At 40.9% G+C, this 13,461-nt stretch overlaps 1 long non-coding RNA gene across 1 annotated transcript in view; it reads right to left on the bottom strand.

The window, feature by feature from the left end:
• Positions 1-11,327: 11,327 nt before the first annotated feature.
• LOC117357946 overlaps positions 11,328-13,461 on the bottom strand; it is an 89,332-nt gene continuing 87,198 nt past the window's right edge. The window contains exon 4 of the long non-coding RNA XR_004538907.1: positions 11,328-13,237. This is a non-coding gene — a long non-coding RNA (uncharacterized LOC117357946). The remainder of the gene's footprint in view (positions 13,238-13,461) is intronic.

Here is a 13,461-nt window from a genome sequence, read left to right as displayed (position 1 = left end):
AAATAAACTAAAACAGTCACATAAACATATGGCAAATGATAGATTCATATCATGGACTTGACAAGATCCGTGTTTCGCCTATGGTGTCCCAAATGATAAAACCAAAATCAAATCCGAATGCTAAAAGATAAAAACAAACCACAAGTGGCATCCAAATTCGGGATGACAGCTGCTATCTCACACTTGAGTTTGTAGAATTGCAACTGTTTTGTAAAACAGGTGCCTTTAATGTAGGCCAGCATTTTAAAGGCCTTCATTTAAGGCACCGGCCTTGCACCTACGGAGGCGTATAGGGACATCTATGGATGCCTGAGGCCACTTCCAGCGCAAACCATGACCCCACTGGCCTTAGGCATTCGTAAGCATCCCTATATACCTCTGTAGGCACGAGACCAGTGCCTTAGAATGGCACCTTCAATTGTTTTAAAAAATATGCCCCCTGATTGGTCAATTAGGCGGTAACTTCAGTACATCGTGTACAGAATTTGAGCCTATATGGCCATATCATCTGTTGAAAAGTTGGTAAGAATTGAGGTGTTTTCAGATCAACACTACACTTCCCTCTCCCCATTCACAGTTTCCACATTTGCAGTTTCACAAATTCGCAATTTTTTTTTTTTTTTTGAGGGGGGAAACCATATATTATCACGTTCCCGCCTCTCTCCCACCTTCCCCCCGGCATCCCGGCCTTACCTGGTGGTCTAGCAGGCTTTTGGGGCAGAAACGATCTTCCTACGCTCCTGCCCCGTGTAGATCGCCAATAGGAAATGGCTGCCTTGAGCTCCCGCCATAGTCTCGAGAAACTACGGGAACTCACAGCAACCATTTCCACGGCAACCATTTCCATTCCAGGTAAGGCCGGAATGCTGGGGGGAAGGTGGGAGGGAGGCGGGGTGGGTCAGAGCCAGACAAGAAGATATTCGCAGTTTTTCTCCATTCGCGTTCTGGCTCTGCCCCTATCCCCACGAATACCGAGGGAGATGTGTATTTAAATGTCTAGATTATACATATAAGTAGCAATATTCATCTGCTAAACATACATATTAGACAGACAAAGTGGGCTGCCCAGGTTAATAGCAAGTACTATTTGAATTGTCTAACTTAGATGTATCTAGTTATACAAGCATGGGCAGCACTGCTGAATACAGATATAACTTGAAAGAGCCCAGTATTCTGAAAATGCTGAGCTCCTTAATATATGCTCTTAAATTAGCCTCCTAAATTTATGTCTTATTTCATCTTGGAGATAACTTAGCAGCTGAAAATGAATCTTAATTTAGGAACTTAAAAGTTATGCTCATAAATTTAAGGCTACCATTCATTTACCTAGATTTATGAGCCTAAATCAATAGGAGGAAATATTTTTTTCACTCAGAGAATAGTTAAGCTCTTGAATGCATTGCTAGAGGTTGTGGTAAGAGCGGATAGCGTTGCAGGTTTTAAGAAAGGTTTGGATAATTTCCTGGAGGAAAAGTCCATAGTCTGTTATTGAGAAAGATATAGGGCAAGCCACTGCTTGCTCTGGATCGGTAGCATGGAATGTTACTACTCTTTGGGTTTTGGCCAGGTATTAGTGACCTGGATTGGCCACCGTAAGAATGGGCTACTGGACTTCATGGACTATTGGTCTGTTCCAGTAAGGCTATTCTTGTGTTCTTATGAACCTATGCTCTTAACATTTCCCCATGTTTTCCCCATCCTACATCAGTCCCTATTGCTATCCACTTTTTATGCTTTTAAATTTAAGAGGTTAAAGGTCAGTATTCAGCTCACAGTATTGAATATCCGGAGCCAATTCATTAGGTGCTAATCACCAGAGCTTATGTGGGTCCTGGCTGATATTCAATGGGGATTCACATATGAAACTTATACAGATTCTGGGTGATTATCTATATGGCATAAATTACACATGATGCAAGTCTCTTTCAACTGAAAGGAAACTCCTGAGTGAGAGGGTACGGGATGAAGTTATGAGGTAATAGGATCAGAAGTAATCTAAGGAAATACATTTTTACAAAAAGGGTGATAGATGCATGGAATAGTCTCCTGGTAGAGGTGGTGGAGACAAAGACTGTGTCTGAATTCAAGAAAGTATGGGACAGGTACAAGGGATCTCTTAATAAGAGAAGGAGATAGTGGATGCTGCGGATGGGCAACCTGAATGGGCCATTTGGCCTTTATCTGCCATCATGTTTCTATTTTTCTATATTGGCTGGGACCCTCAAAAATTTCCTCCACACATCCTATCTTCAGTCATTGAGGAGAAGAGGGTCAAAGTACTGGCCACAAAGAAATGAAGTAAAAGCACCAAGGGCCTTCAAGAATAAGGCAATCAAATTTCTTTATATTGATGGATTTGACACAGGCTGTGTTTTGGTGCATCAGGGTCAATTGAATTCCTTTTATATATGGAATACAATCCAAAAGAAAACACCCAAAAAATTAAAACCAATAATTTTTTTTAGAATTTATATAGCACTTATAGCCAAGCATTTTTCCCTATCTGTCCTGCAGATAAATTCAGGTACTCAAGCATTTTTCCCCTAGTATACCTGGGGCAATGGAGCAGCATGGGATTTGAACCTACAACCTCAGGGTGCTGAGGTTGTAGCACTAACCACTGCACCACACACTCACCACATCATAATGTAAAGGGCTTTTTTAGCCTTCACATTGACTGGAAAGCACAGCATATCAAATGGTCATCATCACTTGTGAGGTTTCATTTTGGTGCAGTTTGGGTTGCTGATAACCATTTGATATGCTGTGCTTTCCCCATACTTGAAGGCCCTTGGTACTTTTTATTGTCCTCCACATATTCTATAACAGTTTAATCCCCCCTCCAATTCCCCTCCTATCCCCTCATAGAGCTCTGGTTCTCCTCCCACCCTGAGACTAAGAAGGCCCATTTGGGCCTACTCTCAGCCTCTGGTGGTTCATTGGAGATGATGGGGACAGAAACAAACTCAAATACATCAAAAACAATTTGCTCACTTTTTTGTGGTTTTGGGAATTGACAGAAACAAATTCCCCTCGCTCCTGACCCTATTAGTTGCCTCAACAAAGTAGATGCCATGACCTCTAGCACCTACCTTATGATAATTGACTATAATTTTTACAGATTTTAAGAGTGTTCTAGCAGTTTAGGAGCTGGAGTAGAATTATTTTATTTATTTATATACTGCCTATCAAAGTTATCTAAGCAGTTTACAATCAGGTACTCAAGCATTTTCCCAAACTGTCCTGGTGGGCTGACAATTAATCTAACATACCTGGGGCATTTGAGGATTGAAGGACTTGCCTAGGGTCACAAGGAGCAGCACGGGATTTGAACCCACAATCTCAGGGTGCTAAGGCTGTAGCTCTAACCACTAAGCCACTCCTTCCTAGTAATATAGAAACACAATAGAATAATTTAGGTAAATGACAGCGGAAAAAGACCTGCATGGTCCATCTAGTTTGTCCCAATAGTCACAAACAACCATTGTGTAATCAGAGGGCTTTTAAACTGGATTCACTATGACCAGGTACTGAATCACTGATGGTCAAAATGGCAAGTGTGAAAGATCAATTATCACATTTCCAGAAGAAAGAGATGCCAAAGTATTACTACTATTTATTTATTATATTTTTATAGCCCTTCCTTGCAAAGGAGCTCAGAACAGGTTACATATCAGGTACTCAAGCATTTTCCCTATCTGTTCCGGTGGGCTCACAGTCTATCTAATGTACCTGGGGCAGTGGAAGATTAAGTGACTTGCCCAGGGTCACAAGGAGCAACATGGGATTTGATCCCACAATCTCAGGTTGCTGAGGCTATAGCTCCAACCACCACGTCACTGCTAGACATAAGCAGCACTGTATATTAAATCATTCAAGAGACAATCCCTCAGTAGAGCTTATAATCTAATCAAACAGATAAACAGGACAAGTAAGGGGTTAGGAAGTTTCTCAGGCATGGGCACTTTACAAACGAGTTGGGGTTAGAAGTTAAAAGCAACCTAAAAAAAGTGGGGGTTGAATTGCCAAAGGTAAGATCTGCCATCTGGTTAAGTGAAAGTATACAGATTCGGGGGAATAGCTATCATTGTGGGCTACTGCTAAAGACATTTTATTTGATCACAAATTCATGCTATTTTTTTTGCACAGGACCCATTTTACTCAGTGAGTTCTAGTTCCTAATAACTGGGGTTAATAATAATAATAATAATAATTTATTTCTTATATACTGCCAAAGCCGTAGTAGTTCGAGGCGGTTTACAATAAAGAAGGGCTAGACAAACAGCGAAAATTGGTACAATCAGCGAAAGAAGATGCAATTAAGAGGGTTGGACAATCAGCACATATTGGGACAGGAGATAGGTACAATATACAATCAGCGAATGAAGATACAATTAAAGGGAAGCAGGATAGAGGTACAGTAAAACATAATAGGCCATATGTAAAGGTGAGCAGGGAAATAGCACAGCTTAACAGTAGTCAGTCTTGATACACTCTTCCCTCAGTGCCATACAGTAGAGTGAGTCTCATTGAAAATGCACAATTTACAAGATTTTGAGTGTCTGGAGAGTCCTGCTGCAATTAGTATGATGACAGAGTAACCACAATGTGAAAAAATCAGATTATCTGTAAAAGGGATATTTGTGTGTTTATGTGAAAATCATTCTTATTAACACATTTCAACAAAAACAATAGCAACAGACAAGATTCCAAGATCATTCCCCCTATCTCCCCCCACCCACCATATATTTGCGGATTTATAAATATTGACCGTGGTCACTGACAGATAAAATAACTATTATTATATATGTGGCACCAGTCTTGGCAAAGTTAACAAGGTCATAATGTGGGTGAAGTAGAGCAGTTTTAACCAAGGTAAATCTTGGGACGTGCAGGGTTTTGTTATGTGTTAAGAATGTATCTAAAAGCAGGATCACAATTGCCAAACATTGTCTGAGATGATGGATCATTTTGCTTTTGGCTCGTGCCGTACACTAAATTGTGCTGAAAAAGACAAGCCCAGTAAAGGCCAGTTTGCGTTGCCAAAGACCTGATAAGTTGATCTTCATCATTCTTCTTGGCAACCACATCAAGGTTGAGAGCATTTTGATATCCAAGGACATTGCTTGTAACTACACTGCATTGACCCTGGCTTTAAGGGGATCTTTAATGAATATTCTTGAAGTATATTAGCATACATTTAGGCTGAGGACCAGATTAATTTGCATATCCTGGTTACCCTAAAACTCAGATTTCTTCATGGCCCTCAACCATTGAGAGGTCTTCCTCTGTGAACCTCTTTGGTTATGTTTATGTTTATTATGATTTTATATACCGCCTGGCTTTTCCAGGTCATGGCAAAATTCCACCATACTTGTTAAAGCTGCACTAGCTCCCTGTTGAAGCTAGGATTCCATTTAAGTTTTTCTGTATGGCATTTAAGATATGTCAAGGGGAGGTACTGGATTTCAAGCTGTTGCACGTTAGACTACTCCTCTGCTGCAGCTTTTCGGAGTTGAAACTTTGGTGTGGAAGTAACACCTAATGTTTGATACCAGGAGAGTGTGGCGCAGTGGTTAAAGCTACAGCCTCAGCACCCTGAGGTTGTGGGTTCACACCCATGCTGCTCTTTGTGACCCTGGGCAAGTCACTTAATCCCCCCAATTGCCCCAGGTATGTTAGATAGATTGTGAGCCCACTGGGACAGAGAGGGAAAACTGCTTGAGTACCTGAATAAATGCATGTAAACCATTCTGTTAGATAGATTGTGAGCCCACTGGGACAGAGAGGGAAAACTGCTTGAGTACCTGAATAAATGCATGTAAACCATTCTGAGCTCCCCTGGGAGAATGGTATAGAAAATTGAATAAATAAATATAGAATTCCCCCATTGGTGCTTTGGCCAATTCATGTCTCTCTAGTTGCTGCTGCCCATGATCATCTGCCATGTCACTTTCAAGTTTATTTCAATTTGATATACTGCCTATCACGAGTGTCTAAGCAATTTACAAATGTCAAAAACATACAATACAATAAAAAAATATAAGTAAAAGAAGAAGAAAGACAAAAACAGACAATCAATAGTGGTAAATGACACACAAGGAAAAGGGTCGAAAGGTACATTATGATCATTAAGAGAGAAAAAAAAAAGAGAAAAGAAAATGGTGAAGGGCACATAGGAAAGGGGTAAAAATGTCTGTTTTGGGAGAGCCACCAAAAAGAGAAAGAGTTATGTTTCAAAAGCATCTTTGAACATAAACATTTTAAATTTTGATTTGTGGGAGTGTGTGGTGCGGTGGTTAGAGTTACAGCCTTAGCACCCTAACATTCTGGGTTCAAATCCCACACTGTTCCTTGTGACCCTGGGCAAGTCACTTAGGGCTCCTTTTACGAAGCTGTGTTAGCGGTTTAACACGCGTAATAGCGTGCGCTAATTTGCCAGCCGCACTAGCTGCTACCGCCTCCTCTTGAGCAGGCGGTAGTTTTTCAGCTAGCGCGGGGGTTAGCGCATGCTAAAAATGTGCATGCGCTAAAGTCGCTAACGCGGCTTCATAAAAGGAGCCCTTAATCCCCGTTGCCCCAGGTACATTAGATAGAGTGGGAGCCCACTGGGACAGTTAGGGAGCAATGCTTGAGCACCTGAATAATTTGTAATCTGCATATAATTGTAGGATATGCAGAATATAAATTATTAAATAAAGAATATTTCCACTAGAGTGTGCTGTTCATTATGGGAGGGATGATAGAGTGATTGTTAAAATAAAGGAGCCACAAAGCTGAAGGCTAACCTAGGGTGACAAATACTTTTCCACTGGCCCTACTAAAAAGGTTAATGCTATAAACATTGGCTGACTTTTAGTATAACAGACTGGCTTGTTTTAGCTAAGTATTCTCAAGATGGGCTGTGATACACAACTTTAGAAAACATACTGCTACTATTTGGGTTTTTGCCAGGTACTTGTGACTTGGATCGGCCTCCGTGAAGACGGAATACTGGGCTGGATGGACCATTGGTAAGGCTATTCTTAAGTTCTTATGTTCTTAAATGCTCACACAAAGCAACAGCAATGGAGATAGACAAACTGGATGGTGAGAGTCATGGGCTTTAGGATCTAAGCGACCTATTGATCATCTTCTGTGTGTTTATCGGAGGGGGGGGAGTGGAGCTCGTGTTTGGGGTCTTTGCTGGTTGGGTAGGGTTGGGGAGATGGGGGGGGATTGCTTTTGTTTTATCACCTAATCATAAATGTTGTATTGTTGGATGCTGGTTCTTTTGATTTTGTTCTATTCATTGGTGTCTGTTTGGCATTCGCAATAAAAAAAGATTTGAACATAAATGCCTTTATTATAGAAACCAGTGGAAGACATTAAAAAAGACTCAGCACGATTCACATTTTAGCCACTAAAGCCTGCATCAGGAGTCCAAATGCTATGCTGATTTCACAAACCTATGTTGTGTCTGAAACAATAAATTAAATCCTTAAGAACTGGAAATGTTGTGGATTCGTAATAAATCCAAATGCCGACACATACGCAGCAAAAGCTCCTTAGTGCTCACATTTAAACATGACTCTCGCCATCCAGTTTGTCTGTCTCCATCGCTGTTGCTTTGTGTTGGATTTTGTTTGCGGTGGATTTTGTTCTTCTGTTTTTGTGTCTTAAATACTCAAAGACAGAATTCTTTATCCATGCAAACAACGTGCGTTGATTTGTATTCCTGTTAATGTTGTACAAGAAGTTTTAAAAAGTGGGTTGAAATTAATGTTATACACTGAGCATTAAAATTAACGGTTGTTGCTAAAGAACCAAACCTATATACTTTGGCTTTCACTCCGGGAACAGATACTTATACTGCCTCATGTTGATGTTATTGGGGAGATTCCTAATAGAAAGCTTCTGCCAGCCCTCCTTCATTCTCTGACATCACTGTTTCTTCCTAAGATTGCTTACAAATGACCAAAATGGTCCGCCATTCTGAACCTACCATCCATGCCATCAGTTTACATAATCTACAATCAGTGCCTTTTGACCTATTGATGCCAATCTTCCTCCTGTGTCTGATTTGCACATTTCTTGGAGGTAGATATTAAAAGTGATTTAAATAAGCTAGGATGCTCCCGGCTGTTTAATTCACTTGTCTAGGGCTATCTGGAGATATTCAGTGGTATAAAAACTGATAGTGCCACTGACTATCCTGTTTAACCGTCCATGTCAAAACTGGCTAGTTTATGGGTGGTCCAGTGGCAGAGTCAGGGCAGAGTAGAAGCTTAGCCAGTTTGCAGCAATTTTCAGTCTGCTAACCAGCTGAGCAACTGCATAAAGTTAGGATCGAAAAAAGGCTGAGTCAACTGAGCACCAAGCATTTGACCAGTGTTTGATTAACTTTTGTGTCATGGCTAAATGTGGTGCCAACCCTCTCCCTCCTGGCGGCTATCTTGGATAATTTGCGTTTCTTGTTTAGTAAAGGCTTTAACACCCTGATCATGCAATTTGACATGAGTTCTGCCTTCGACTTGGTGGACCATGGGAAACTGTTACTATGCTTAGACGCAATTGGAATCAGAGGAGAGGTGTTAAACTGGTTTTGAGGTTTCCTTATATCCTGCACCTATCAAGTACATTTTAATCACGATCTGTCTGAAACATGGAGCAATCCATCTGGTGTGCCGCAGGGGTCACCACTATCCCCATTGCTTTTCAATGTGTACATGTCTTTATTAGATGTGCAATTGTCCCAGTTGGGGATAAAATTTAGCTAAATAGATGACTTTACGATCATTATCCCATTCACTACCTCTCTCTCGGAAGCTACCCGTAAAGCAACAGAAGTACTAAATTTGATGGAGGAATGGAAGATTGAATTCAGACTAAAGCTTAATTCAGAAAAAACAAAATTTCTTGTAGCTTCGCCACACCCGTTTGACACTAAAACATCAATAATCTTAGCTATCCTATTTAATCTACTATGAAGGTATTGGGAGTAACATTGGACCAGAGCCTGACCATGAAAGACCAGGTGGACTCCTTGGATAGAAAGAGTTTTCACACCCTCTGGAAGCTTCAGTCCATTAGAGCATACTTTGATGTTTCATCATATAGAATTCTGGTACAATCCCTTATACTGAACCAACTTGATTACTGTAACATCGCCTATTAGGCAATTTCCCAGACGAATATGTGGCGATTGCAACTGGTACAAAATACGGCAGTCAGGCTACTTTGTGGGTTGAAGAAGTTCAATCATGTAACACCTTCCTACTGACTTCTACACTGGCTGCTGATGGAGGCGCATGTGAAGTTCAAGTTTGGATGTTTTTGCTTTAAGGTACTATACGGTTTAGCCCCTTTTCTCTTTCACAACCAACAGACATAAGTGAAGCTCACATCTGAATTTTGTTTCCCCACCGGTTAAAGCAGTTGTTCCCAACCCTGTCGTGGAGGACGACCAGGCCAACCGGGTTTTCAGGCTAGCCCTAATGAATATGCATGGAGCAGATTTGCATGCCTGTCACATCCATTATATGCAAATTTCTCTCATGCATATTCATTAGGGCTAGCCTGAAAACTCGATTGGCCTGGTGGTCCTCCAGGACAGGGTTGGGAACCACTGGGTTAGAGGATGTAAATTTAAAAGTCATCATCAACATCATCAACAGCAGCAGCATTATGGGGTAAAGATCTGGAACAACTACTTATGCATACTACTTATGGGGAATTTAGGAAACACCTAAAAACATATCTGTTCTTGAAGTATTTAGGTAACTGACCTATACAATCTTAGTCCACAACTGATCTCCAGAACTGTTAATCACTAACCCTTAACTTTGTTAATTCTACTCAATCTGTAATATCTTTTAATCATTGTAAACCACATAGAACTTCACGGTCCTGCAGTACATAAACTATTGTTGTTATTATTATTATTCCTTCCGACAGACATCTTCAAATAATGCAAAACACTGCCATAAAATTGATTTCTAACGCCTGGAAATATGATCATGTTACGCCACTCTTGAAGAAGGCCCGTTGGCTTCCAATTTCTCATCGAATCACTTACAAGATCCCGTTACTAACCTTTAAAGCTCATACAACAAATCTTCCTGAATTTATCAACAGACTTCTTATTCCATATACCCATACTAGAACCCTACACTCTAATAATCAACATCTGTTAACTATTCCTTTATTGAGACAATTTAGTATGACACGTTCTACCATCTTTTCGGTTACCGCTCCTATGCTCTGGAAAGCTATGCTTATAGAACTGCATGAGGAAACTATACTAGAATGATTTAAATCAAATCTAAAAACCTTTTTATTTAACGATGCCTTTTTATAGATTTGTTTCTAATTTTTATTTAATGATGCATTTTTTTATAGATTTGTTTCTAATTTTTAAAGCAGAAGGACCCCACCCCTAATGTGTTTTACTCTTTTTGTCTTCCTTTCCTATCAATGATGTAGTTCTTCCCTTCCACCCTACTTTTTTGGTACATCCGTATTCTGTTTTGTTTAATGTATCCTTAATTATTTTAACAATGCACGCCGCTTAGAAAAATGATAAGCAGATTATCAAATTTTAAATAAAACTTGGAAAGTTGGAACTACACAGTACATTCCTCCAACTTCACTGGACTTATGTGGATTTTTCCCATGCTCTAAAGCCATTTCTACTGCACTTGGAAAATGGTCAATTTTCTTTTATTTATCAATCACACAGCATATATACCATAGAAAATGACATGAGGATAGGTACCCGCAGTTAAATGTGGGGCAGGGAGAGGGACAGAGCCCAGTGGGACAGGGACAAACTTTGTCCCCATGTCATTCTCTATAAACCTGGGACTAGTATCAATATGTAAAAACTTAACACATCTTAGACAATTGGCAACTTAAATTTAATGATTGAAAAAAACAACAACTGCAGAATCTGCTTTGGAATTTAAATGAACTACCATTAAATGACATCATTTGTGTCTTGTTTGCCTTTGATGCGGCAACAAGGGTCTTTTCTGTTGATCAGACTCCTACCAACTGCAACATCCTTCTATCAAATGTCCAGCTGCTCAAGCATCTGTTACTGAAACAGATTCATCCATTGTTGCTGGCATCAAGGAATATTTCTAACATTTAATAGACACTTATTATTCTGTTTATCCACTACACAGTTTAGGTTCTCTTCTACGCCCATATCTGAAAGACAATCCAATTACCTTCCCAGATGAGGTAAAAACATAGGCAACTAAATCTTTGGGAAGGTTACACCAAAACCAGATTGAAATGGAAGACTCTATTTGTGATTTATTAAGAGTTGTACAGAATATTACCCTTTAATATACTTTAATAAAAAGAATAAATATAAAATCATAAGTGTTTGAGGCTTGTGCAAATGAGGACAGAGTCTGTGGGGATGGGGAAAGGGAAGTGAACAAAACTTGTGGGAATGAGGTGAGGACGGAGCCCGCAGGGACATGGCTGGGATGGGGACGGAGCTTGCAGGACAGGGCAGGGATGGGGTTGAGACGGAACCCACAGTGATGGGTGGGGATAAGGATAGAGCCCATGGGGATAGGGCAGGGACAGAGCCTACAGGACGGGGAACAAACTTTGTTCTCGTGTCATTCACTATTTTTTTCCACTCTTATCTTATAGTCTAGGCGGTGTACAAAAAAAATTCACAATAGGAACACATAACAAACCAAGTCAGACAAATCATAGCAATAAAACATTAAAATATGCTTCAGTCTTCTCCATAAATCACTCTGCTGCTAGCGGCAATTAATACATGAGTGTGGCGACGCCATCAAAAGAGCTTGTTGGAGTAAATGCGCCTTTAATATTTTTCAAAATTGTAAATAATTCTGCATGCACCATCTTGCTCCTTCTATACAAAACATCTTAGCTCTTGCGCTAGGTAGTCTAATTTGTTTAAAAGTAGGTACATCCAGTAGCAGCTTCATGGCCCTGCACTAATGCTGCCATTAGTGTGTCAGATTAAAAAGAATTACTATGAGCACTTACTGGCACCTGTTATGTAGGCAGTAAAGTAATCCTGTGATAACCAGTTAGCCAGTAGCATACTAAGTATGCTTATGTGATAACCAGTATGTGATAACCAGTATGTGATAACCAGTATGGTCAGTAGCATACTAAGGAAGGGTGGCGGGGTGGCAGACCACCCTGGACACCATCTCCGCAGGGAATGCCAGCATCTCTCCTCCTGTCCGCCCTCCGCATACTTCTTTAAATATTTACCGGTGCGAGAAGTATCTTCTACCCACTGCGTGCATTGGCATCGGCTCTCATCTTACGGAACTTCCTGGCTGCAAGCCCAGGGTGCAAAGTCAGAAGGGAGCTGATGCCGGCGTGAGCAGCAGGTGAAAGATGTTGCTCACGCCTGCAAACAATTCAAGAGGTAGCAGGGGGTGGGTGCCCAAGTGGTGGGGAAGAGTCAGGGTGGTGCTCAAGTGGGCAGGGAAGAGTGGGAGGGGTGCACGACATGACATTGCCGGGTACCACCGCCCCGGGTGCCAACCTCCCTTGCTACGCCACTGTGCATTGTAATGCGGACACACTAACAGCACAAGAAGGCCCACTCTCTGCCCCCAACAAAAAAAAAACACAATTTTTTAATTTTTTGCTTATGGTTAGCAAGTGCCGATTGGAATTTTCCACAGGATGCCTGAGTGTGTCCTGCAGTAATCCATTTTAAGCTGGGGTAAACACGCATTAGCACTTGCCGTAGTTTAGTAAAAGAACCACTATATGCCCTCTCATTCCCACTTTTAAGTTCAGTATTGTTCAAGCACCCGTCATGGTATGTGTGCTTGTCGTGCCATTAGAGCTTGCACACATCTGAGAAGTTGAAAGCTATGCCGTCGGTAGTTTCACTACCAGCAGAGTCTCGCAAGGGGGTTAGGTTTCAGTGGAGACGCCAGACTAACGCTGTATCACCCATTTGGGCAGCAGCAGATGAGCAGTGTTGAAGGCGGAGGATTGCATTTGATACAACGGTGACAACATCGAATTTATAGTTCACAGAAGAAAGGCCCAGCAATCTACTTCTGTATTCTGCCAAGAAAACCTGATGATGTTGAGACATAAAGAGCTGACATATAGTGCTGTAAAATGGTCCCCTAGGTTGGAAAGCACTCTCCATGCTACTAGGGAGGAACTGATCATCACCCAGAGTATGCTGATGGATCAAAGCTGCCAGGACATCCTGATGCTGATGTTGCTGTTCAGAAAAGGGAGATCAGAAGCTGTAAAGATATTCTTAACACAGGAACATGGAACATACAAAGCATGAACCAATGTAAAATTTTTTAAATCAATAAACGATTGTAAAATAATAGCCAAACCTCCCCCACATTTATATTGATAAATATGAGTATGAACTGCAATGTAGCGTCTCATTGGTGTGGGGGTGGGGAGTTATCAAGCTGCATAAGGGCTCGAAGT

This window comes from Geotrypetes seraphini, chromosome 3 (assembly GCF_902459505.1).
Source record: "Geotrypetes seraphini chromosome 3, aGeoSer1.1, whole genome shotgun sequence".
NCBI classification, from domain to species: domain Eukaryota; kingdom Metazoa; phylum Chordata; class Amphibia; order Gymnophiona; family Dermophiidae; genus Geotrypetes; species Geotrypetes seraphini.
The sequence above is the reverse complement of the archived record's forward strand: the minus strand, read 5'-3'. Positions and strand labels throughout refer to the sequence as shown.